Raw genomic sequence first — 27,242 nt, forward strand, 5'->3', positions numbered from 1 at the left:
CCTTGACACAATAATGCAAGAAATAATCCAAGAAAATTTTCCTGGCGTGATAGAACATGAGGGGAAAATAGAAATAGAAAAAATCCATCAATCACCACCCCAACAAAATCTTTTGTGGAAAACCCATAGGAATATTAATGCCAAATTTTGAAACCCCCAGATCAAAGAGAAACTTTTGCAAGAAACAAACAAAAAAAATCAAATATGCTGGAGCTACAATTAGAACTATACAGGATTTAGCAGCTAAAATACAAGACCACAGAACTAATCAAAAGAACTAGGCCTGCAGACAAAAATATCATATCCAGCAAAGTTATCTATAATATTGAATGAGAAAAAAAAATGGACATTCATTTACTAAAATATTTAAAGATCATTGTGCCACAATTTCTTTTAATTATCCTGACTCAGTTTCCCTAAATTGTCCTGCCTGGTTTTCCCTAATTGTTCTGCCCCAGTTTATAATTGTTCTGCAATCCTGCAAATCTGTCCCTCCCTCTTAGTCAGAATATTTGATAAGGATAAAATATCTTATATTTTAGAATATCTGAATGCCTCTCCCCATGCCAAGCTATTAGAATATCAGATATCATCTTATCAAGATGCCTCTCCCCATTTCCGGGGTGCCTCACCCTATTATGTCATCCCCATCTCCGGTGGCTCACCCCACCCTGTCAGAGTCCCTTCCTGCTCTCAGCACCCTGACTCTGCCCCTGCCTCAGTCTGCCCCCTGTATCTGAGCCACATGTATATATGTCACTGAGAACTAACATTGTTTGCTGGATTTTTGGAGACGAGAGTCTCATTCAGCCCTGGGACCAAACCATAGATCCATTTGGTCCCAGTAAATCTCTCCCTTTCAAATAAATTATTAAATGCTCTCTATAATCTTTATCTTGCTTCAGTTTCTCCAGCATTACAGGACAAAAGTTATCAGCATTGTGTGTAGCTCTCCAAAGAGAAAGTAGGATCAAATAATGGAAGTTTTGGGGAGGTAGATTTTGAAGAACTTCTACATGTAACTACTAAGCATGATTTTAAAAACCTAGAGTTTGGAGGTCAGGATAGAGAATAATAAAAGTAAGAACTGCTGCCACTTATACATCCTATGGGTTACTCAACTAAACATAATACCCCACACTCAGAACACAGGGTAGTTGTTGCTCAGTTATTTCAGTTGTGTCCGACTCTTTGTGACTCCATTTGGGATTTTCTTGGCAAAGATACTAGAGTGATTGGCCATTTCCTTCTCCAGCTCCTTTTGCAGATAAGGAAACTGAGGCAGAGTGACTTGCTCAAGGTCCTACAGCTAGTAAATATCTGAGGCCAGATTTGAACTTAGGGAGATGTCATCTTGAGTACAGGGCCAATACTTATCCACTGTTTCATCTAGCTATCCTAATGTAGTTTAAGCTAACACAGAAATATAAATCTTGGTCTGATAAATCTCTTGCCCTAGCATTTATTCTCTCTCCTTTCCTCCGTTGTCTTTCTATCTGTGTCTCTGTTTGTCCATCTTTCTGTCTATCTCTCTCCTCTAATAGAGCATATTTACTATGCCCTAAAAACATGCCCAAATCTTCCAAAGTTCATTGTAGCCTAAGAACTAAGTATGTTGCAGTGGGTCTAGGAGAGAAATTCTATGTAACATTCTTCTATGATACATTCTATGTAACATTCTATCACAACATTCTTCAAATCAGATCAACATACCTCATATATCCATTGTGGTTTCAATTAAAAAACGGCAATAGGAAAAGCTGAAGAAAGATATATTGGAAAACATAGCTTAAGAAAGAAGAGTCAAAGACTTAGATACTGTTTGGAAGTTTCACACTAGTGTACCATAAATACTTTGTTCTAGAAGGAAATGAGAAGATGCTAGATGTTAGGAGCACCGAACAACACACAAAAAATAAAAATAACCAAATCTCAACAAAAAAGAAAATTATTGTTTGCAAATCTTATCAGGATGAATTTTCTTTGTCTATGAAGCCCATAGAGTAGGATAAAAACAAACACAAAATTAGGAGGTATTTAAAGATGAGAAGATATTCCGTAGAGGAGCTCCAACCTTACTCATTCCAATAAACTATTGATTCTGAAAATTGGGAAATGGACTTCACTAAAGTTCATGACTATCATCCCCATTTCTTAGAGAAGTTTAACCAATTTCTGTGATATTACAAAGGCCAAACTTTCCTAGAAACTGACTTCTCCGGCTAAAACTTTTCCTCCAATGATAATACTCATTGAAAATATTAATTTATTTATGATATATTGAAGCCAAGAACTGTCTTTCTTTTTCCAAATGTGAATACTTTTTATCCCAGGGCACATAATAGGTACCTAGTAATATTCGTTGACTGATTGACCCATGATAATTACCCTTTTTATTCTTCTTTTATCCTCTGTCAAATTTTCTCCATAAGTACATACATACATATGTATGTAAACAGAGAGGTAATAGGAAAATATATCAATTTATATATTTATAAATGTATGTATACATAAATATAATGTGTGTACACATATGGGCATTTTTATTGTTTGTCCTTCATACTTGAAGAGGACCAAAATGGCGTCACACAGTCAGGGTTAAGGGATGCCTTTTGACTTGTGGGCGAATTGCATTTAAATGGGAAAGAGTTGCTCGGAAGTACACAGCTTCATTCTTTCTTCCAAGGTCATTGGAGTCCAATGGCAAGACAAAAACTAAGATAACTGGTGATGGCTTTTAATGTAGTGAATGATCTTGGTATCTTCATTGTCTGAACAAACTCTAAGCACTCTAAGGTGTCTTCTTCCACCTCCTCCATGGCCTGTTGAAGCAAGATGTTCATATCTAGGGAAGTTTTCACATGCTTGGGGTAACATGCCCCACAACTCACCAAAAAAGCTTGAAGGCCTGTTGTTTACCCTGAACCTGATTTAACTTGTTTGCTGAGATGGTTTACTAGGGTGTGGCTGCTGAGCCTGCTGCAACTTCTTGCAGCCACAGAAGAGAACTAGGTGTCAGGTGAAAGGTATATGTGCAGACTTGAAAAAATCTTGGCAAGCCTCACCCCAGAAATAATAGTCCTTCCTTGAATGTGCCATTCATCCTTACCTTTCCATACACACAAGCATCTCTCTATATTTATATGTAAATATATAGTTTTATATCTATATGTATATGTAATATAATACACATGTGCACATTTAAATATGTATCAAGATATATAAATATACAAACTAATATCTACCTATATAAATATATATAAATCCTAAAATTCTAGAATATAAGTATGCCTGGAGAGAATTTAGTAGAAGATAAATGTGTAATACCATTGCCTCTATGATGTATGGATACAGTCATATAGATATTTAAGTTCTGACATATTTATCCAAAAGACCTCCAGTGTAGCAATGACGAAAGAATTAAAGAAAAGGATATCAAAGTCATGTCAATTCCTAACTAAAGCAAAAAGTGTCATTCTGAAGGTGTTTTGGGGAATTTTTCATGGGATCTATTATTGAGTGACATATATGTTTATTGTTGATTGTTGGAATTCTTACAAGGTGCTAAGTCAGTGGAATTGAGGAGACAATGGTTAAATCTAATTTAGCATTGATTTAATCCTACAACAAATAATGGTTTCCTAGTGATGTAATGATTGGAGTATGCTCAGTGTGGGGCATATAAGAAAGAAACTCTCAGGACCAGACACAGAAGCCCACAAGCCCACTCTTGGAGGCAGAGTCAAACAAAGGCTTGCCCCCAGAACCCCCCCAAGATATCTGCTCTCAGAGAACATTATATTTTAGAGAAGAGAATATTACATTTTGACGCCCAATGTGGGACAGACATGATCCTGATTTCAGTAGAAAAGCCTCCGATCCTGATCTCAGTGGAAAAGTCTCCTCGACCCAGAAATTAGGGTAAATAATTAGAGTGAGTACAACAAGGAAACTTTATTAAAGAGCTAAAGTAGAATTTCAGCTAAAATAGGACAGATGTTTAGAAAACAGCCTTCTTTTTCTCTTCAAGAAAAATGTGTCAAAAGCTTGGCCAAACTGATAAAAAAATTAACGTTTAATTATAACTTGGGAAGATCATTGATCTTTTAAAAACTGTACAGTACACATCTCCTTGGCTCTCTAGGAAAAAGAATTGGATCCAAATGAGTGGAAATTAGTAGGAGAGCAACTAGGTGAATACTACAATTCCAATCCAAACTCAATTTCCAAAAATACACTTTATAGATACAATTTAATGCAACTGGTAAGAGATTATATAAATGTTAGAATAAGGAAAAAGAAGAAAGAGCAGGAAGGGGAGGAACCAATTAAATTAGGTGAAAAGGATGAAGAATCAGATAAGAAAGGAGTTAAGTATAATTCTGAGCGTGGTATTTCATGACAGGAGCATTTCCCATCCCCTGTCCTACTTCCCTCAATTAACCCTTCATGGGTGGAGGAAGAAGGAGGAGGGGAAGAATCAGTGATACAAACAGAACCACCTATTAAGCAGCCTATGACAAGATTAGAAAAGGCATTGGTTAAGGCAAAAAATGAAGGAGAGGATATATCTGATTTAAAAATAAATGCATACCCTGTGATTGAAGAGTTTGACTCTTCAGCACAAAAAAGGAGAAGATACACTCCTTTTGATTTAGAAAAAATCAAGGATTTGAAAAAGAGTTGCACTCTTTATGGGGCTACATCGTTTTATGTTAAAATGTTACTAGATAGTTTGGCTTATGAAATCCTAACCCCGAGTGATTGGAAATCCATAGCAAGGACATGTTTAGAACTTGGACAAAACTTGTGGCTTTTGGAGTATCATGAATTATGTAGGCTTCAAGCCAGACGCAATAGACTTTTTTTTTTTAATTTTAATTTAATTTTATTTAATAATAACTTTGTATTGACAGAACCCATGCCAGGGTAATTTTTTACAACATTATCCCTTGCGCTCGCTTATGTTTCGATTTTTCCCCTCCCTCCCTCCACCTCCTCCCCCAGATGGCAAGCAGTACTATATATATTAAATATGTTGCGGTATATCCTAGATACAATAAATGTTTGCAGAATCGAACAGTTCTCTTGTTGCACAGAAAGAATTGGATTCAGAAGGTAAAAATAACCCGGGAAGAAAAACAAAAATGCAAATAATTCGCATTCATTTCCCAGTGTTCTTTCTTTGGATGTAGCTGCTTCTGTCCATCATTTATGAATTGGAGCTCAGATCTCTTTGTCAAAGAGATCCACTTCCATCAGAGTACATCCTCATACAATATCATTGTTGAAGTGTATAATGATCTCCTGGTTCTGCTCATTTCACTTAGCATCAGTTCATGTAAGTCTCTCCAAGCCTCTCTGTATTCATCCTGCTGGTCATTTCTTACAGAACAATAATATTCCATAATATTCATATACCACAATTTACCCAGCCATTCTCCAATTGATGGGCATCCATTCATTTTCCAGTTTCTAGCCACTACAAACAGGGCTGCTACAAACATTTTGGCACATACAGGTCCCTTTCTCTTTTTTAGTATCTCTTTGGGGTATAAGCCCAATAGAAACACTGCTGGATCAAAGGGTATGCACATTTTGATAACTTTTTGGGCATAATTCCAGATTGCTCTCCAGAATGGTTGGATTCGTTCACAACTCCACCAACAATGCATCAGTGTCCCCGTTTTCCTGCATCCCCTCCAACATTCATCATTATTTTTTCCTGTCATCTTAGCCAATCTGACAGGTGTGTAGTGATATCTCAGAGTTGTCTTAATTTGCATTTCTCTGATCAATAGTTATTTGGAACACTCTTTCATGTGAGTGGTAATAGTTTCAATTTCATCATCTGAAAATTGTCTGTTCATATCCTTTGACCATTTATCAATTGGAGAATGGCTTGATTTTTTATAAATTTGAGTCAGTTCTCTATATATTTTGGAAATGAGGCCTTTATCAGAACCTTTAATTGTAAAGATGTTTTCCCAGTTTGTTGCTTCCCTACTAATCTTGTTTGCATTCGTTCTGTTTGTACAAAGGCTTTTTAATTTGATATAATCAAAATTTTCTATTTTGTGATCAATAATGGTCTCTAGTTCATCTTTGGTCACAAATTTCTTTCTCCTCCACAAGTCTGAGAGATAAACTATCCTATGTTCCTCTAATTTATTTATAATCTCATTCTTTATGCCTAAGTCACGGACCATTTTGATCTTATCTTGGTATATGGTGTTAAGTGTGGGTCCTTGCCTAATTTCTGCCATACTAATTTCCAGTTATCCCAGCAGTTTTTATCAAATAATGAAATCTTATTCCAAAAGTTAGAATCTTTGGTTTTGTCAAACACTAGGTTGCTATAGTTGACTATTCTCAGACGCAATAGACTTGATGTATAATCAGTTTTGACCAACTAGTAGGTGAAGATCAGTATGGAGAGAATTCAGAACAGATTTATTATCCCATAACAGTGTATGAGCAGATCACAACTGCTGCTATAAAAGCTTGGGGTTCCCTCCCAGGGAAAGATGAAGGTAAAGCCTTCACAAAAATAGAGCAAGGACTCAATAAATCTTTTGCGGATTTTGTGGGTCGTTTGCAGACAGCTGTCACAAGAACAAATGGGGAAACTGCTGTAACAGACATTTTGATAAGGCAACTTGCTAAGGAAAATGCTAATGAGGTTTGCAGAAGAATTATACTAAGACTGCACAAGGATGCTCCTTTAGAGGAGATCTTAAGACGCTGTGCCACAGTGGCCACAAATGCTTATTATACCCAGACTATGATGAACATGGGAAGACAGGGTCCCTCTTGGCAAGGGACTTCTAGAGAAACTCGTTGATGTTTTCAGTGTGGAAAAGTTGGACATTTAAGAGTTCAGTGTAGATACAGAGATAGAGTGAGAGGACAGGGTGAGAGAATAAAACCCAAAACCCTATGTCCAAAATTCCACAAGGGCTTCCACTGGGCTTCAGAATGTAGATTGACCCAGGAAAATGAGAGGCAGGGCCCAGCTCCAAGATATCTTACAAAAGACAGGTGGGGCATGATGGAAGCTGAGGTTACACCCAGAGAGTCTTTAGAAGGTCAGGACTCTGATGTGATCTATCAGCCAAAAAGCAATCACATGGCAGAAAGGGATTACGTGATCTATCAGCAGAAAAGCAATCAGATAGCAGAAAGGGATTACACAACTGGGGAGAATACAGGTTTTTTTTATCCCAACAGAAGGGCAGTGTCCAGTGCAAACAGGTCCAATGTAATTGCCAGGTGATGAGAAGAGATTTAGAAAGTGGTAAATAGAAGGGACTAGATAGGTTAACTGCCTGGGAGAGAGGGTTTGCTTGTATTCCTACAGATGGAGAAGGAAACATATGGGTGGCAATTGAGCAGCTGGAGAGAAACAGAAAAAGATAAAAACCTGGAAACAAAGGAGAAGACCTAAGAACAAAATCTGTAGGAATCATTGGATTCCCTAACACCAGATGAGACCATTGCAGGACTTCAAAGCTGGCAGGAATTATTGGATTCCTGGCATGTGAACTAATGGACAATAGATTCCTTTTGGACTATTTCTAAGACTTATGGACATGTATAAATTCTCATTTTGATTCATGTTATTTGTTATACTACTACTAGCCTGTGTTATGTTACTATGTGCTTATGCAATTTATGTAATTATGTGTAATACCTCCCATATCGATGGATTTATGTACACCTGTTTTAAGAGTGAGTCCCTTCAGAAACCTGTTAATCTGATATGATTTCCCATTTCCTCTGGTGTTTTCATATCCTTTCCTGAGAAGTCAGGGAGGGTGTGACCACATTCTTTTTATGGTGTTTTCACCCCTTTTTTGAGCAGTCAGGAAAAGCATGATCACCTTCTTTTGGGGGTTCTCACCTCCTTGAGAAGTCAGGGAGGTCATGACCACCTATGTTCTAAAATCAAAAGAAAGCAAGAGATGTTAGAATTCTTACAAGGTGCTGTCAGTGGAATTGAGAAGACAATGGTTAAATCTAGTTTAGCACTGATTTAATCCTACAACAAATAATGGTTTCCTAGTGATGTAATGATTGGAGTGTACTCAGTGCACAGCATATAAGCAAGAAACTCTCAGGAGCAGATATAGAAGCCCACAAGCCCACTCTCGGAGGCAGAGTCAGATTCACTCCAACTACCACCTTTGTGCTGGCTGGAGGCTGAAGCTGGCAGAGACAAAGGACTAGCAGCAAGAGCTCTGGGAACCAAGGAGAGAGATGGGCCTCTAAGAAAGCTAATCAGGCCCAAGGAAGGACAGAACTTGGACGGAGACAATAAAGGATTTGGACTTTAACTCCTGGCTGCATTTGGGGTGATTACACTGAACTAAAACGAAGGCTACCTCCAGAAGCCCCCCAAGAAACATTTACTTTAGAGAAGAACATTACAGTTGATTAATAATGTTGTAGTTTTCTATAGCTCTTACAAAACTGGTAGTATATAAAAATAGTTACATTTGGAAAAGTTCCACATTTAGTAAATTACAAACTTTTTAAGGATAAAGATTGTACTATTTTTCATCTTTGTATCTCTACCATCTTCTTAGTGCTTTGTATACAACAGCAGCTTAATGGATATTTGCTGACTTCAGATGAGTTGTATTTCAAGACCAGTCATTCTGAATACCACTGACCACTATCTACCATGGGAGTTCATTTATCAATATGGTTGCTGGGTGAGAAATGGAAGAGAATTTTAAATGTTTGAAGCCATTGGTATTCATGGACAGGGTATCTTGGATTGTGATTTAGGGATTTGGTTGTGGGGTGGAATGGGTATTCTGGGGCAGCTTAGTCACTTCTTTTTATTTAACTTTTGGGTTTTTCTCACCCTCTATCTTCCTCTAATTCTGGACTCAGCATTCAAATCACAACATTATGCTACCATTATTTCTGGAAAGTCTAGATCAATTGACTGCCCTATGAAGCAACTTACCACTTCCTGTGACCCTCTTGCTTAATCCTGTCTCTCACATGAGTGTTGTTCATTATTGGAATGAAAAGTGCTTGAAGACAGGACCTGTCTCAATTCTGTATTTATACATATTACGCATCGTGGTGGAATTAAGAGCAAGATGCCCCCACCATTTGGAAAATCTGTGTAAAATTGTTTAGTTCTCCCTTCATATCAAAGAAAAAGCCTGATTTTTTTCTTTTTCTTTTATGAGATGTCTACAGTATTAAAAGATAAAATACCATGTAACACTATACATGTTTTCTGCATTTCTGAGTTTCTAAACTTTTTCTGTGTCATCTACTGCTCTTCAAATGTCACTTGTAGATTCCACAAAACTCCCCCAACATTCCCATTTAATTTCTTGTGCTGACCCATGGAAAGCACAATGGAGAAAGTCATAATGTGGAAGGAATAACATATTTTTAGCACTTAGTACTGTGCTTAGGATGTGGTAAGTGCTTAATCAACATTTTTCCATTCATTCATCCCTTGATTCTGTGTTTCTATAACACATTCTCCCACAAATACTTTTTTGTGAAAAGGGGAGGTAAAACCTAATCAATCAGTCAACTTAGTCATCAAGTATTTATTAAGCACTTTGTGCCCTTTGAGGAGTTTACATTCTAATTAAGGAAAACAATGATATAGGGGAGTAGGCTAAGCAAAAGAAGCATCCAAGGTGTGTGAAATGATTGTTGAAGTGGGAAACATCTGCATCAGCAAAAAGCCACTGGAAAAAGCACTGTCCATCTTCGTCATTGAGCTCTTGCTAGATCCCAAGAGTTCTTAAACAAGGAGAAGGGAGGTGAAATGTGAAATGGCTAATTAATAGTCTTTCACATTATTTTTTGTTTTGTTGAGACTTGAATACCTAATCTCCTGGGAGAATATATTTAAAAATTATTACTAAATTCTGTTTAAATTATTTTATTTATGCATACTATGTTTCTTTGTGATTTAATATCGTTTTCTGTGTAAAAAATTTGACTTGTTCCAACTCAATTCGTACTGAGTTTTAGATAGCCCTCTCTTTTTCTTAACTTCCTCTCTTTATAGAGTGGGAAATCCTTAGACTTTTAAGCCATTACAGTTATTATTGCTATAATTACTATTATTTCTACTAAATTGAGAAATTTTTCAGAAGGAAGTGATGGTAAGGCAGTGAGTGTGAGAATGGGGAGCCTGATCCCTTGAAGAAAACTGAGGATTCTCTAGAGCTGAATCTGGAAAAATAACAATGGCTGGATATAGACTAGGGAGCTGACAGTTCCCTAACTACTGTGTCCTCACATGAGCAACATTTCTCAGCTCAGTGCTGGATATGGGATATACTATGTAAATCGTAAATATTAGTAGTACAAGAAGTTGGGAAGATGAAATATCTTGTTAAGATCTCTAATCGATTATCTGTGACACAGGACTGAAAGATCATCCTTGACTCTCTGGCCAAAAGAAATGAAATTAAGTGAAAACACTTTAAAAGTCTCTAAAGTTAAGGGAGAAAACTTTTGGCTACCAAATTTTGAAGAAGTAGAAAGTAAAAGACAAGGCCAAATTCTTGTATATACCTGAAGCAAGTACCAACTTCTTAGGGAGGAATTTAATAAATGTACTTAATTTGAGAATAAGAGTGTTAAATAAGCAGTTGAGAATTCAAATGTGAATTTTGACAACTGAAAAAAGGAAAAGATTAATACTAGAGTTTGGACTAGGACTGGGAATCGAGGGAGATTAAAGATAAAACCCTTAAAAATCACCCTAAAAGATCCTCAAAGGGTGCATTTGTGTTGAACAATACCTTATCCCTATGGAAGGAAGGTAAGGATTATAGCCAGTGATTATACAACTCCTGCAGGATAAGCTTCTAGAACCATGTTTTACCAAATTCAATACATTAATACTGCCAGTAAGGAAATCCAATGGTAGTTACTGATTAGTGAAGGATCTTAGAAAAGTTAATTAGTTGATATCAGTTAGTCACTCCATGGTGCCCAATCCATATGCATTACTGAGTCATATCCTCTTAGAACACAAGTGGTTTAGTATCATGGATTTAAAGGATGCATTCTGGGCCTGCCCTTTTGATTCAGATAACAGGGATGTTTTTGCATTTACCTGGGAGACTGCTGATCGGTAGAAAGCAGAAATACAGATGGATAGTGTTACCCCAGGGATTCACTGAGTCAACAGATTTGGGGGGGGGCAAGTTTTGGAAGAGATATTGGGTTATTCATGGTTCCCCCTGAAATCAAGTTATTACAACATGTGGACGATCTTTTTTTTTTTTTTTTCTGGAAAGAAAAGGGATCTTTTTAGGGATTTCATGGATTACAATTGCATTATTGAACTTTTTGGCCATGCAGGGTTTGAGAATTTCATCTAAGAAATTATAGTTTGTAGAGCAGGAGGCTAGGTATTTGGGACATTTAATCAGTGGAAAATCAACCCTGAGTGAGTTCAAGGAAATATTGACTTTCCCTCATGTCAAATCAAATAGGAGTTTAGGAAATTCATGGGATTAATTGGCTATTGTAGATTATGTATAGACTCTTTTTAAAAATGCGTACATATTTATACAATTATTGTGCTGCAGAAGAAAAATCAAATCAAACCAGTTAAAAAAGAGAGAGAGAGAGAGAAGCAAAATAAAATGCAAGCATACAAAAACAAAAAGAGTGAAAATGCTATGTTGTGAATAACATTCAGTTCCCACAGTCCTCTCTTTGAGAGTAGATGGCTCTCTTCATCACTGAACAATTGGAACTGATTTGAATCATCTTATTGTTGAAGAGAGACATGATGGATAGACATCCAAATGGCTAAAAGATGATATAAGAAATTATTAGCAGAAGAATCCAAGGACTTTACATGGACAATGCAAAAAAAAAAAAAAGATGAAATGACCAAGTTGAAGCATGCCCTGAAGACTGCTCCAATCCTTTGACAAACCATTTCACTTGTTTGTCATTGTGGACAAGGGAGTAGAATTAGGGGTGGTAACTCAGTGATGGGCTGAACAAAGGTAACAGTGGCCTTCTTATCAAAATTACTAGTTCCAGTCACATACGGATGGCCTGAATGTATTTAAGCTGTGACAGCTGCAGTCATATTAGGAGAGTAAAAATTTGACATTTTGGGGAGCATTAATGATGAGCACCCCACAGCAAGTTAGGACATTACTAAACCAAAAGGCAAGAAGGTAGCTGACTGATTCAAGGATCTATAAATATGAGGCTATGTTAATGGAAAGTGATGATTTAGTCCTGGCTATTGATTGTAATATTAATCCTGCAGCTTTTCTGCAAAAAAGAGAAGGAAGGAGTCAAGATGACCTAGAGCATGATTGTTTGAATCTGATAAGCTTTCAAATCAAAGACAGGCAAAATTTAAAGGACACCCCTTTCAAAACTCCTAGAAGGTTGTTTGTTGATGAGTCTTCTAGGGTGGTGGAAGGGAAGCAGAGAAATGGCTATGCAATAACAGATGGGGGAACTTGGCAAATGATACAATCAGAGCCTTGCCAAAGCAATGGTGTGCCCAAACATGTGAATTGTATTCTTTAAGTCATGCATTTAAGGCTCTGAAAGAGGAGGTTGAGACTATGGACTCAAATATGCCCATGGTGTGGTACATACTTTTGGAAAAAATATGGGAAGAGAAGGGGTTGATTAAAAGAAAAGGGAAGGAATTAGACTATGTAGAGTTGATTAAGCAGGTGTTAGAAGATTTATTATTTCCCTCCAAAACTGCAGTAATACATAGATGGGAATATTGGAAGTGAAGCTCCTCTGAAATAATTGAAAATAGGTTGGCAGATAAAGAAGCAAAGAGAGCCTCCCAGGAGGGGGCTGAAACTAAAATGTTGACCCTTATCACTGACATTCCAACCCCATGGGAAAGAAGAAGAAAGAAGAAGAAGAAGAAGAAGAAGAAGAAGAAGAAGAAGAAGAAGAAGAAGAAGAAGAAGAAGAAGAAGAAGAAGAAGAAGAAGAAGAAGAAGAAGAAGAAGAAGAAGAACTGACCAGGGTTGAGACTGTTAAAACTGATGAAGGCTAATGGGTACTCCATGATGGGTGGAGAACGCACAACAAAGAAATATAATAGCTAAACAAATTACCAAAAAATGTACCAAAAGAAGGTTAATAAAAAGGTCATGAGAAAATCTATATCTGGAGGAAGAGAAATAAGTTTGAAGCCTTTCCAGAGTGTTCAGGTAGACTATACTGAAATGCCATCTGTGGGGAGACTAAAGTACTTATTGGTTATGGTAGATCACTTGACAGAGTGGGATGAAGCTTATCCCTTGAATTCTACTACTGCTCCAGGGATGAGCAAGGTAGAACAAAAAATTCCTAGATTTGAATTGGAAGAAAGAATTGATTCAGATAATGGGACTCATGTGCTGAGTTTCACAAAACATTATACCCGGCCTGGACATTCATTGGGAATTTCATATTATGTGGCATCCCTCCTCCTCAGGAAAGATGGAGAGAATGAATCAGACTCTTAAAAAGCAATTGTCAAAACTAGGATTGGAAACCAGACTGCTTTGGACCAAATGCCTGCCAATAACTCTATTAAGGATAAAGACTGCCCCTGGGAAAGACCCAGAGCCATCCCTTTATGAGATCCTATATGGATTGTCATACCTGGGTGAAAACACTGAGCTTACTTTTGAGAGTAAAGATAGATTTTTAAGGGATTATATACTGGCAGTATCATCCTACCTTATAGAGCTCTGTCAGAGAGACTTGCTGGCACAGACTCAGGAGACTGGGTGCTGATAAAGACTTGAAAAGATAAGTTACATCCCAATTGGGATGGACCTTATCAAATATTGTTGACTACTGAGACTGCTGTAAAGACTGTTGAGAAAGATTGGACATATTATACAGTAGTAGTAGAAGGATCATTACCAGGTGATCAGGAAAGAACCAGAGGAGCTGGAGAAGACTGAAAAGGCAGAACAGACCTAGGAGGTAATTCCTATCAAAAATTCCCTACAGATAAACTGAAGAAAAGGACTTAAAGACTGAAACCCTCATAAATATATACTTTGAATTGTAAACTCAAATCTGTAAAGTGCTCCTTTTTGTTATATGATTCCTTGATAATCCTAGCTGGACTCCCAAGCAAGAATACTAGGAACTCTTAGTTTGGTTTGTATGGTGGGACCACTTAAGTTTTCGTAGAAACAGGATATGTCTAGAAGAAAATTTCCAGGACCCAGATTGTCCCATTAGATTTACCTGTACAAAGACCCAGGACCAAGCCCAGTTCTAGAAAATATATAGACAGAACCCAAGCGTCATTATAGAAGGGGGTGATATTGGGTAACCAAACTTTAACATGACCTCTTGAGTGAAAATTACCCATTTTGTTATCTTTCTGACCTTAATCCTTATGAAGACATTAGAATTTGGATTGATTAATATGGCTGAGGGATCAGACTTAGATGGAGATAATGAATTAGAGTTAAGGAATGAAGACTATCCTATCAAACTCTGGATAAATATAACTCAAGAACATACTCTCTAGTCAGTCAGTTTTGATGCTTGTCAAATAAGTGAATGTGGAGATGTAGAAAACCAGAGGAGACTGACCTATTATGACAAGTATGTCTATCCTGAGATAGCATTCTCTGATCATGAGTGGAGGAAACCACTTCCCAATGTCATGGTTGGATTTCCCCTACTGCTAATAGGGAAATACAGCAGAAAGTCAGTTTGATTTAGTCTGGTCTAGCCTCAGGATCACATTATGAGAACTTCAACGGTAATGCCTTGATATTTAACCATTACTAATGCAGATGCTGAAGTGAACATCTATGATTTTGGAGCGGATGTTACTGGAAAAGATCCACTGGGGAGATTTAGAATCATTGTTAGGGAGAAAAGGGAAAGACTAGCTACCCTTCCTGAATGAAACTTGACCAGCATTGAGAGTAGGCTAGAACCCAGCTTCTCTTTACATAACCCAAAGACAGTAAAGATCATTTTAGTGAAGGATCTGAAGCAGACGATGGAAGTGGAGATAGGATATGAAGATATGAATGTCTGGATTGAATGGGTAAAATATACAGTTCAGAGTCTGAACAAAAGCAATTGTTATGCCTGTGCTTCTGGCAGACCAATGGCACAAGTTGTTCCCTTCCCCTTGGGTATGGAGAAAAATGAGGGAGAATTTAAGAACATAATCTGGCTATTTCTGAGCAGCACTCTTCCCTGAGATCAGGACAAACACCAAAGGGATCTCTGTAACTTTTCTGAAAACCACTCTGCCAGGAGGGGTGGAGAGGCTTACTGTACTGGGCAAGGTGACTTGCTTAGGAAAATAACCCAGGAGGACAGTACTGGACTATTCCTCAAGAAGACCTTTGGTTGTTCTTGCTTAAGGATGTGCTTTGGTAAAATTGGCTATACCATTCACCTTGGCATTCCTAGATCCATCTCTAGGAACCGCCATCTACTCTAGACAGAAAAGAGAAACTAAAGTTCCTCAAGGATCGTTTGATGATAAAATTTACTTAGACATTACGCGAGTTCCCTGGGGATGGTAGTGGGGTGGTGCCTGATGAATTCAAATCCAGAAAGCAAGTGGCCTCTGGATTTGAATCCTTTTTGTTATGGGTGACCATAAACAAAAATATAGATTGGATAAATTACATATATTATAATCAACAAAGAATAATAAATTACACCAGAGATGAAGTAAAAGGAATTGCAATAATGTGGTAAAAGGAACTGGATGGCACCGTAGGATGATATAAGAAAACAAACCACTTCTGGATATGTCACTGGCAGAGAAAGGGGGAGTCTGCAAAGTGATAGGAGAGAGTTGTACTTTTATACCAAATCATATTGCCCTGAATGGTACTATTATGAAGGCTTTGCAGGGGCTTGCCTCCCTCTCTGAGGAACTAGCTTGGAGTTCAGGAATAGACAATCCTGTCACTGACTGGTTAGAATCCTGGTTTGGTGATGGAAAGGAATTGCAGTTATCAATCTTCACTTTCTAATAGTAGCTATAGGAAATCTCATGGTTGTGGGATGTTGTATAATGCCTTATATTAGAGAATTCGTTCAAAGACTATTAGAGACCTCCTTGATAAAGGTGCAAATGGAAGGGCAGGTCAAGATAATAGTTTAAAGGGCACTTGACTGTTCTCCCAGTGATGATGAAATGTGGACTGATGCTAAAAAAGATTTGAAGAGGAGGCAGTAGAAAAGATATTCAAAGTGTGGAAACCAAATCTGTATTTTAAAAAAAGCCATGGGGGAAAATTGTGAGAAACCAAATCAGTATTTTAAAAAAAAGTCATGGGGGAAAATTGCGAGAAGTTTGAGAAGAATTCCTGACAAAGGGGGATTTAGGGTTAAATCAACTCAAGGGTCACACAGCTATGCAGTATTAAATATTTGAGGCTGTATTTGAACCCAGATCCTCCTGATTTCAGGAACAGTGCTCTATCCACTGTACCATCTAGCTGCCCCTGAAAGTTTGATTGTAATCTCACCTAATTGCTATTCTGATGGTGAATCTGAACAATTGTAACTTTGATTATAATCCAATCTATTTCAGATACTAAATCCAGCCAATTGTAACCAACCCTGACTGTAAATCTGACCAAACTAAACCTTGAAGGGAGGGGTAAAGAACCGAGCTACCAATATAAAGGTTGTTCTCCCCAAGTACTTGGTATGTCTCATCCATGAGAGTACACTTACTTCTCATGAGAATTGCTGAATAAAGGATTCTTCTCTCACTCTGTTGTAACACTACTCCTGGACCAGCTGGCAACTGGAGAAGCAGTGAGAAGTGGCAGCTCGTCCTGTGCTTGCTCCCCAATCTGGAATCCTTTGATAACATTAAAAAATTATACAAATTACATAAATATTGTATAAATATCAATTTTTAAAAAATATGGAGTTTCTATCTCCCATCTTCCCTCCCTCTCTCCTTCCCTCCTTCTTCCTTTCCCTCTCTTCCTCCTTCCCTTCCTCTCTACTCTTCCCTTTTCTACTTTTATTGCTCTAAACTCTAAATTCTTCCACTTTCAGCGCTAATCTTTTTTCCTGTAGCCAAATGGTTATCTCTGTTTGCCACCTAGTGGTAGCAATCTGTCCTGCTTTCTTTTAAAATAAATATTTTTTAGTTTTAAAAAAACTTTAAAAAATTTAAATTTTTATTTAAACTTAATTTTTTAAAAATGTAATTTAAATTTAAAATTTTAAACTTTTAAAAAATTTTTGAGCTCTGCCTTTTTTTAGCATGTGTACATATGCATATACATACTATCTTCAACAAGTTTATTTTAAATTATTTTAATTTATTTTAAATTTATATATATAAATATTTATATATAATTTTATTTTATTTTTTTATATTTATATATACTATATATAAATATATATTTAAATTATATATAATTTAATTATAATTAATAACAAAACTGGATGGGGGGAGGGAAGGAGAGTATGGAATATATCATCAACACAAAGCTCGCTGTTTTACTATAGTGGAGCTGTACTTCTTGTCTAACTACTTTTTGATCTGGGCCTTTTCTAAGTCTCACTCTTCTCCAGGATCTGAGCAACACATTCTTTGGAATCCTGCTGAATCTCCCTTGACTAGCAGATAGTAGGCATTTAATGTTGATTTTTGATTATGTCCCTGCAATAATACATGTTTGCTTCAGGTTGGGGGCACTAATGGCTACCAAGTTCAGTTTAGAGAGGGAGGCACCAAGTCAGATCCTCTGACCCAGCAGCTGTTCTCACTATGAAAGCCACTGCAAACTTTCCTGCCTTCTATTATTATTGGGAACACCAGTCTATAGACTCACAGGACCACAGGATTGAGGGCAGGGCAGGATGCTAGAGATTACCTAACTCAAACTTCTCATTTTACAGATGAGGAAACTGGTGACAAATAGATTAAGCAACTTGTCCAGATTCAAGAGCCAGGATTTAAACCTAGGACCTCTGACTCTTATTCCAATGCCCTTTCCTCTTCCTATATCTCAAGACAAAGATGAAATCTAGATAGTGGGACCAGGGGAAAAGGGTTAGCACTTCTACCCTAACCTGGGGAGGAAAGTCTTATAGCCTGAACACTTCATTGTGCTTAGGAGTCCTCAGTTTCCTTAATGATATGGAATCATGACTAGTGATATTTTTTATTCCAAAACTCCTGTTTTATAATGCCTATCATCCTTCTATTAAAAACAAAAATAAAAATATTTATTTCCTTCTGCACTTGGCAGTAAATTTTACATTTTTTTTTTACAAAAAGGGGATTAAAAGAGCAGAACCCCAAATTACATAAATCATAAAATATTAGATAATCCAATCCAACCCTCCTTTTAAATTTGAATAAACTGAGGTTCAGAGAGAGCCAATAAGTTGGATATGATGGAAGATTTAATAACAAAGTTGGGATGAGAATTCAGATTTCCTGAATCCCAATCAAATCTTCTTTTCACTATGTCATCACCATCATTATCAGGTTTTTCAATTTATCATCAGAAAAATGGGAATATTCTTACATTCTGCAATTGATACTAAGAAAAAGAAGATGATGAAATAACTTCTCTAATGGGACATTTAAATATTGCATCAGATATTTTATGAATAATTATGGAGCTTTGTAGAATATTGGATCTGGAGAGATCTGGAAGACCATTTTGTCTCATTGCTCCATTTTGTACACGAAGTAATTAAGGCCCAGAGGGACAAAATGATTTGTTCAAGGCCACAAACACATCATGTAAAATAAGAATTGGACCAGAACCCAGGTTTTTTTTGATTTTCTGGACTAGAACCCAGATTTTTTGATTTTCTATTCAATACTCTTTCCAATAAAGTGTGTTGAATAGATCTCATGTTGTCAATGTCTTGTAAACTCACTAGATTGTAGAATATAAAAAATGTTTAATATGAGTTAATGAATAACATTTGTTATTTGTTGAAATTGTCCATAATCACTAAGCTCCTTTATGATATTTTTCTCTTAATTATTTCATTAAGTTCCATGCCTTTAGAAAGTACTTGTATCTTATATATAACTACTATTCAAATCTAGAAAGCTTGTCAGTGAAATACTATAGATCTATGGCCACATTTTCTTATACTACATAATATTTGAGTTTCTATAACACCTTCATTAAAGGCTCTTGAATAAAGCAAAAATATTTCAATGTAGGTCATTAACTGTGGAAGGAATGGCAGATATTAAATTCTCTCAAAAATGTATAAGCATACTTTTTCTAGTAAATATGGGAATTTTTTTATCATCAATTTATTTGTATCATTATTTTTACCATTGTCAATTTATCATACACAGGAATTATGGTACTGTATTTAGTGTGACTAAACTAAGTATTTTAAAGTGCCTGCATATCATACACACATACATGTATAGAAAATGTCTACATATTTGTGGGAAAATACATATATTGCATTCATCAGTGTCTTTTTTTGTGCATTGTCAAACTTCTTTCTAATTCCATGCTCTGTTTCCATCCCAAATGCAAAGACCTTAACTCTTTTGACACATCTGGCAGTATGGAACAATGAGGACAGATCAAGAATGAATTCCAAATTCAGTTATCTCAGACTTACACTTTGAAATAAACAGGAAATTGGGATAATATGGATATTGGTGTTACATACTTTATATTACCAGAGCTGCACAGTTGATATATAACATCAAATTTAATTCTAACTAGTACATTAGGTTACTTATTAGAAGAAACTATTAAGTTTTAGTGTGGTTTTATTAAAGAATTATATTTTTTTGGTAGAAAATGCATAATACTTCCCAATCAACCAATAAACATTTATTAAACACCCACCTATTGTTGGCCAGACATTGTGTAACCTTCCCATCCTCTCTCAATCCCTACAACCACGTGTATTCAACTGACATTTTAATCTTCATTTCATAGTGAAGAAATGAGGCTTGGAGGGGTTATGATTTAGCCAGGGTCACTGAGCGGCAGAGCCAGTGACAGAGGTAGTATTTGACAGAGTTTAAATCCTGCTTCAGATCCTATATGATCATAGAGAAACGGCTTAACTTTTCTCTGCCTTTAGTCTTGTTATCTGTAAAATGGGGATAATATTTTACTTACATCACAGTGTTGTTGGGAGGAAATAATTACATAGTAATCATTAAAGTACAGAGCATTTCACAATGCTTTATAGATGTGAATTATTATAATTATTGAACCTAGGTCTGCTGACTCTTAATCCAATATATTTTCTATTTTACCCCAGTATAGAAGAGGTTTTTTTTTTTTTTAAATCAAACTTAAAAAATAAATTATTTTTCTTAGAAGAAAATATTTGGCAAACTTAAAATGAAATCAAAAAAGCGCCAGTATACACAATGATCTTTATGTAAAGAATAGTGAAGGGTCTGCAGAGCATAAAGAAACAGCAAATTCAAATTGACAAATTTTTATTGGATTCATAGTGTATGAGGTATTTTTCTAGTTGCTTTTTGAAATACAGAATAATATAAAATGTGGTCCATTTCCCACAAAGAGTTTACAACCCAAATGAGAGAGTGTGAAGACTTTTCATATTTTTCTGAAAAATTCTACTTGTCAATATTCAAAGCAATTTATTATTTTAGCTACTAGATGGCATATGTGAGCACAGCTAAACTTTAAACATGGATTTATAGAATCTGACCACTAGATGGGGCAATTTTTCATTGTGCCTGCAGACGTCTTCTGCTTTTAGAAGTTTATTTTAGATGAAAAGTTATGAATTCCATTGCAATTGCTCTGAGCCCCCAATTTATAAAATGTATAGCCTTTAATGAGATGTTGGGCTGTATGCTTAAGTCTTTCTCTCTCTCTCTCTGTCTCTCTGTAGTTAATTCTTGTATTCTCTTTGATTAAAGTGAAATTCAATTTCCTAGAAACTTTTGGGTAATGAATTAACATTCTATTCACAGTGTCTGTATAGAGGAATTATCTTTTCTCAAGACTTCCTTCAGTCTGGTTTTTCTGATCCAAAATGCCTTTAAAATTAGAATCTTCTCAATATCTCCCTTCTTCACTATATCTCAGTTCTATATTTTTTCCTCAAGGATGTACTGGCAAGGTACATGAACTTTCTTGAATGGATATAGTTCTAAGTAGTTTGGTAATTTATAAACTATGACCCTTGGACCCTTGTTATAATAGTCCAATATGGCCAAGTTTCCTCCTATATGTAAACATGGTTCTCATGCAATATTTCTACAGTTCAAAGGATTATGAGATTGAAGGATTGGGCCTCTTATCACTGTCATGAAATGGAATAAAGATGAATAAATTATCTCACCCAGACATTATTGTGAATTTGAGGCAAATATACTTGTTAGAAGTTGCAATGAGAATGAATACTCCAAAAAATTAGGTAGCAGCCTGGGGGGAAGGGGTAATAACTATATGTGGGCTTCATGTAAATTGATTAATTCTACAAATTATGACACTTAAAAGGGGTGAAAGTCTCTTTCTAGTTTGCCCTGATCAGATCACATGATCTTCCTGTCCCTACGTTTTAGGAAGGAGACTGCTAAACGAGCATCAAGAAGAATTGTAACAAGTACCATGTTTATATATGGGAGGAAATTTAGCCATTTAGACTATTATAACAAACATGCATAATTAAGCTAACCAAATTCCTACATTGACCACGTGCAAAAATATATCTCATTCTGCATTAGGGGTCTATTATCTCTCTGTTAGGAAGTGAGTAATAGAGATTTCTAGGTGAGGCAATGGGTAGAGTGCAAGAGCCTAGAGTCAGGAGCACCTTGGATCAAATTTGACCTCTAACATTTATTAGCTGTGTGATCGGGGAAAACCACTTAACCACTGTTTGCCTCAGTTTCTTCAACTATAAAATGGGATTTACCTCTCAGAGTTGTTGTAAGGATCAAATGTGATAATATATGCAATATTTGTAGAATTCAACATTCACCCTTGCAAAACCTTGTGTTCCATATTTTTCTCCCTCCTTCCCTCCACCCATCCCCTTCCTCTATACACATTTCTACATTTATCATGCCACACAAAAAAACATCAGATCAAAAAGAAAAAAATGAGAAAGAAAAAAAAAACAAGCAAGCAAACAACAAAAAAGGTGAAAATACTATATTGTTATCTCATCTCTCTCTGGATGCAGATGGATCTCATCATCACAAAACCATTGGAATTGGCCTGAACCATCTCATTGTTGAAAAGAGCCACGTCCATCAGAATTGATCATTGTATAATCTTGTTGCTGTGTACAATGTTCTCTTGGTTCTACTCACTTCATTTAGCATTAATTCATGTAATCTCTCCAGGCCTATCGGCTGATCATTTCTTATAGAATAATAATATTCCATAACATTCATATAACATAACTTATTCAGCCATTTTTCTAACTGATGGGCATGCACTCAGTTTCCAGTTCTTTGCCACTACAAAAAGGACTGCCACAAACATTTGTGAACATGTGGGTCCCTTTCCCTCCTTTATTATCTCTTTAGGACAAACAATAGAGACACAGATGGATCAAAGGGTATGCACAGTTTTATGATTCTTTGAGCAAAGGTCCAAATTGTTCTTCAGAATGGTTGGATCAGATCACAACTCCATCAACAATGTATTAGTGTCCCAGTTTTCCTACATCCTCTTCAGCATTTATCATTATCTTTTGTGAAGTAGTACCTCAGAGTTGTCTTAATTTGCATTCTTTTGATCAACAGTGATTTAGAAAAATTTTTCATGTGATTAGAAATGGCTTTTATTTCTTCATCTGAAAATTGTCTGTTTGTATCCTTTGATCATTTATCAATTGAAGAATGGCTTGTATTCTTATAAATATGACTCAATTTTCTATATTTTAGAGATGAAGTCTTTATCAGAACCCTTGGATGTAAAATTCTTCCTCACCCCCTAGTTTTATGCTTCTTTTCTAATCTTGGCTGTACTGGTTTGTACAAAAACTTTAAAATATAATCAGAATTATCCATTTTGCATTTCATAATGTTCTGTAGTTCTTCTTTGGCCATAAATTTTTTCCTTCTTCACAGATCTGAAAGATATACTATTCTTGTTCTCCTAATTTGTTTATCTGTGTCATCCTTTATGTTTAAATCATAAAGCCATTTTGACCTTATCATGGTAAAGGTGTTAGATGTTGATCTCTGCCTAGTTTCTGCCAAACTATTTTCCAATTTTCTCAGCAATTTTTGTCAATTAGTAAGTTCTTAAACCAGAAGCTTGGTGTCTTTGGGTTTATCAAATACTAGATTACTATAGTCATTGATCATTGTATCTTGTGAACCTAACCTATTCCACTGGTTCAGTACTCTATTTTTTAGCCAAATGGTTTTGATGAACCCTGGTACAGCTAGACCACTTTCGTTTGCTTTTTTTCCCCATTAAGTCCCTTGAAACTCTTGACCTTTTGTTCTTCCAGATGAATTTTGCTATTTTTCTAGTCTATAATTTCTTGGCAGTTTGTTTGGCATGGCACTGAATACATAAATTAATTTAGGAAGAATTGTCATTTTTATTAGTTCGGCCTATCCATAAACACTTGATATTCTTCCAACTGTTTAGTTGATCATAGTTCTTAATTCATTCGTAATTGTTGGTTTTTACATTGTAGTTTTTATTGAATAAATTATTCTCCTGTTTCTGTTCACTTGTATTCTTGTATTAACTATATTCTATATTACCTGATATAAGTCCTTGGCATTTTGAAATTGTCTTTCATTATTTCTTAATGTACCATATATTATATTACATCCATATATCACAATTTTTTCCTACCTGTTGTCCAATTAATAAATAGCTTGTTAATGATTGGTTATTTGATGTTATAAAAAGAAGTTGCTACACATTATTGTATGTGGCCTAATTTACTCTTTCCTTGATTTCTTTCGGACCTAGCTCTAGGTAAAAAGTATATTTCATTTTGTTATTTGAAGGTTGTAATTTCCAGATGCTTTCCAGAATGACTGGACCAACATTAATGAGCCCACAGTTCTTTCAAAATTTGTCATTTTCTTCTTTTGTCATCCTTGCCCATCTGATGAGTATAAGATAGAATGTTAAATTTATTTATATTTAATTATTACTGATTTGGAGCATTTTATAATGTGATGGCTTGAATTTCTTCCTTTGACAACTACCTATTCATATTTTTTTCCCCTGAGGCAATTGAGGTTAAGCGACTTGCCCAGGATCACACAGCTGGGAAGTGATAAGTGTCTGAGGCCAAATTTGAACTCAGGTCCTCCTGACTTCGGGGCTGGTGCTCTATCCATTATGCCACCTAGCTGCCCCACCTCTTCATATTCTTTAACGGTTTATCAATTGGGGAGTGGCTCTTGTTCTTATAATTTCAAATCAGTTCTTTACATATTTCAATTATGATGCCTCTGTCAGAGAAACTTGCTACAAAGGGTTTTATTCTCCTTTAACTTTTCCTTTTTGTTTCAACTGAATTTGTTTGGGCAATTAAAAAAAAAACTTTTTATAATCAAAACTGTTTTATCTTCTGGAATTTCTTCTATTCCTTATTTGGTCATGAATTCTTTATTTTTCCATAGATCTGAAATGTAATTTCTTTTTGACTGTTCTAATTTATGATAATGATATGACTTTTTAAATTCAAGTCATATATTTGGTGCTTATTTTGATATATGGTAGGAGGTAATTTCTACTACGGCAGTTTTTTGATCCCCCATGTGTCCTTACTCCCAGGTATAAGGACCTCTGGTTATTGAATGGTAGACTACTGTGTTTTTATTTGCTTTTATATGTTAAATATCTAATAATTTTTAGCCAGGTTCAAATATTTTTCATGATTACAGAAGAGGGGACCCCAAAACTCTGAAAATCCTTAAAGGAGAAAATCTCCTTCAACTCTGCCTCATGAGGGACTCTGCCCTGAAGGACAAACAGCTTCCTTGTCATCTGGGTGGGGTCCCCTCAGTCCGGAAACTCCTCGAATTCAATTCAAATTCCAATTCAAGCTGAAATCCAGCAAGAAGCCAACTTGGGACTCCACCCATGAGCCCCCTTCAGCTTGTAGCCAAAGCTCCTATTATAAAAGAGCCAAACTAAAATCCTCTCTTTGCAGAGGTTCCAAACATGCCAGCTATACCATACTTGGGATGCCAAGGAATCTCTGTCTGCTGGAATACTTTTTCTAGTGCCATCCTCTTCTTATGCTCTCCTATTTCCCTACCCAGACTTTATGCCTCTCTGTCAGGATTTCTAACCTTACTTCCAATCCCCATAATAAACCTCTTTTATCAATCTAGGTTTTCGAGTCTGTAATTCCTTTACAGAGAATCCCTGTGCCACAGAAGGGAATCCCCAAACTCCCTACCCTTGAGCCCAATCCCAAGGGATTGCAGGGGAGCCAAACATCTCCATTTGGTTCCCTGAACCCCAAACCTGCCATTAGACTTTATCATTTAACTCCCTGAACACCAGAAACCATAATTTCATTTTGGTTCCCTAAATCTAAACCTCATCAATTACTGCTGTATAATATAGTTTAATGTCTGGTAGTCTCGGTTCCCCTCTTACTTTTCTTTACTGTTTCCCTTGGGATCCTTGATCTTTTGTTTCTGTGGATAAATTTTATTATGTCTAGGTCTATTCAGTAATCCTTTGGTATTTGATTGGTTTGACACTGATTAAATAAGTTGATATAGATAGCATTGTCATTTTTATACACTAGCTTAGACTTTTTTTAGTTAATTATTTAAGTCATCCAACTCTTCATGTCCCTGTTTGGATTTTTGGCGGTGGTGGTGGTGTTTTGGCAAAGATACTAGAGTGATTTGCCATTTCCTTCTTCAGCTCTTTTATAAATGGGGAAACTGAGGTCAACAGAATTAAGTAACTTGCCCAGAGTCACACAGCTAGTAAGTGGCTGAAATCATATTTGAATTCAGGTATTCCTGACTCTATTTACTGTACCATCTAACTGTCCATATTAAGGAGAGGTCCACTTATTTATATGATTTCTAGTTGTTTTAAAAGTAACTGTTGAATTTTGTCAAAAATCTTAGTATCCATTGATATAATTATCTAATTTTATTCACATTTTTTATTATTATATTTATGGTTTTCCTAATTTGGACATCTCTGGATTTCTGGCATAAATCTCATCTATCATAGCATAAAACTTTTTGTTGCTTTAGCTCCTTTGCTCTCTTATTCTAAACATTTTGCTTCAATATTATTGAGGGATATTGTTTTTTAGAAATTTAGGGATATAATTTTCTTTCTGTCCTATTTCTTCTGGGTTTATGTATAAAGATTACATTTATAGATAGAAAAATTCAATAGATTCCTTTCTTTTCTTATTTCTATAAAGGTTGTGTAGCATTAGACTTATTTTTTGAACATTTGATAGAATTCACTTACAAATTCATATGATCTTGTTTTTACCTCCTCTTTGGGAAATCATTTATAACCTGTTCAATTTCTTTCTTTCTTTCTTTCTTTCTTTTTTCTTTTTCTTTTTTTTTTTTTTGACTCTGAGTTACTTAAACTCTCTCTTTTTTGTTCTTTTAATCTGAGCATTTTACAATTTTGCATACAATCATCCATTTAATTTACCTTGACAGCTTTATTGATTATAATAACAATAGCTGCCATTTGTGTAGTGCTTTAAGGTTTGTAAAGACTTTACAAATGTTATCTCATTTTATCCTCATAACAACCTTGTGAAGTAGGTACCATTTTACAGATGAGGAAATTGAAGCAGACAGAGAGTGACTTGTCCAAGATCCACAGCTAGAGTTGGATAACATACTTGAAATCAAATATAAATCACTCCAGATCCAGTACTCTATACTGTACCACAGGCATCACTACTTATTCAAATTAGTGTCTAATAATTTCATTTCTTCTTCCTTCCTATTTTCCATTCTAGTAATTTGGTTTAACTCTTTTAAAAATGGAATTTGCTAATGGTTTATGCTCTTCATTGTCTCCCCAAACTCTTCTACTCCATTGTATAACTGTAAATGTTTATTATTTAATAATTCCAAAGCAAATATTGTCACATAATTGCTATTATTACATAGCTGTACATTTACCTGCTATCTGGCTGATAATTTGCTGACAACTTATAGTTTTGACTAGTGATTAGTATTATTGAATTGTTGGTCAGTTTATGAATTGTTTTGGTGATTAGTTAAATTGGATTTTGGGACACATACTGTG

The sequence above is a fragment of the Antechinus flavipes genome, chromosome 4 (genome assembly GCF_016432865.1).
Source record: "Antechinus flavipes isolate AdamAnt ecotype Samford, QLD, Australia chromosome 4, AdamAnt_v2, whole genome shotgun sequence".
NCBI classification, from domain to species: Eukaryota; Metazoa; Chordata; class Mammalia; order Dasyuromorphia; family Dasyuridae; genus Antechinus; species Antechinus flavipes.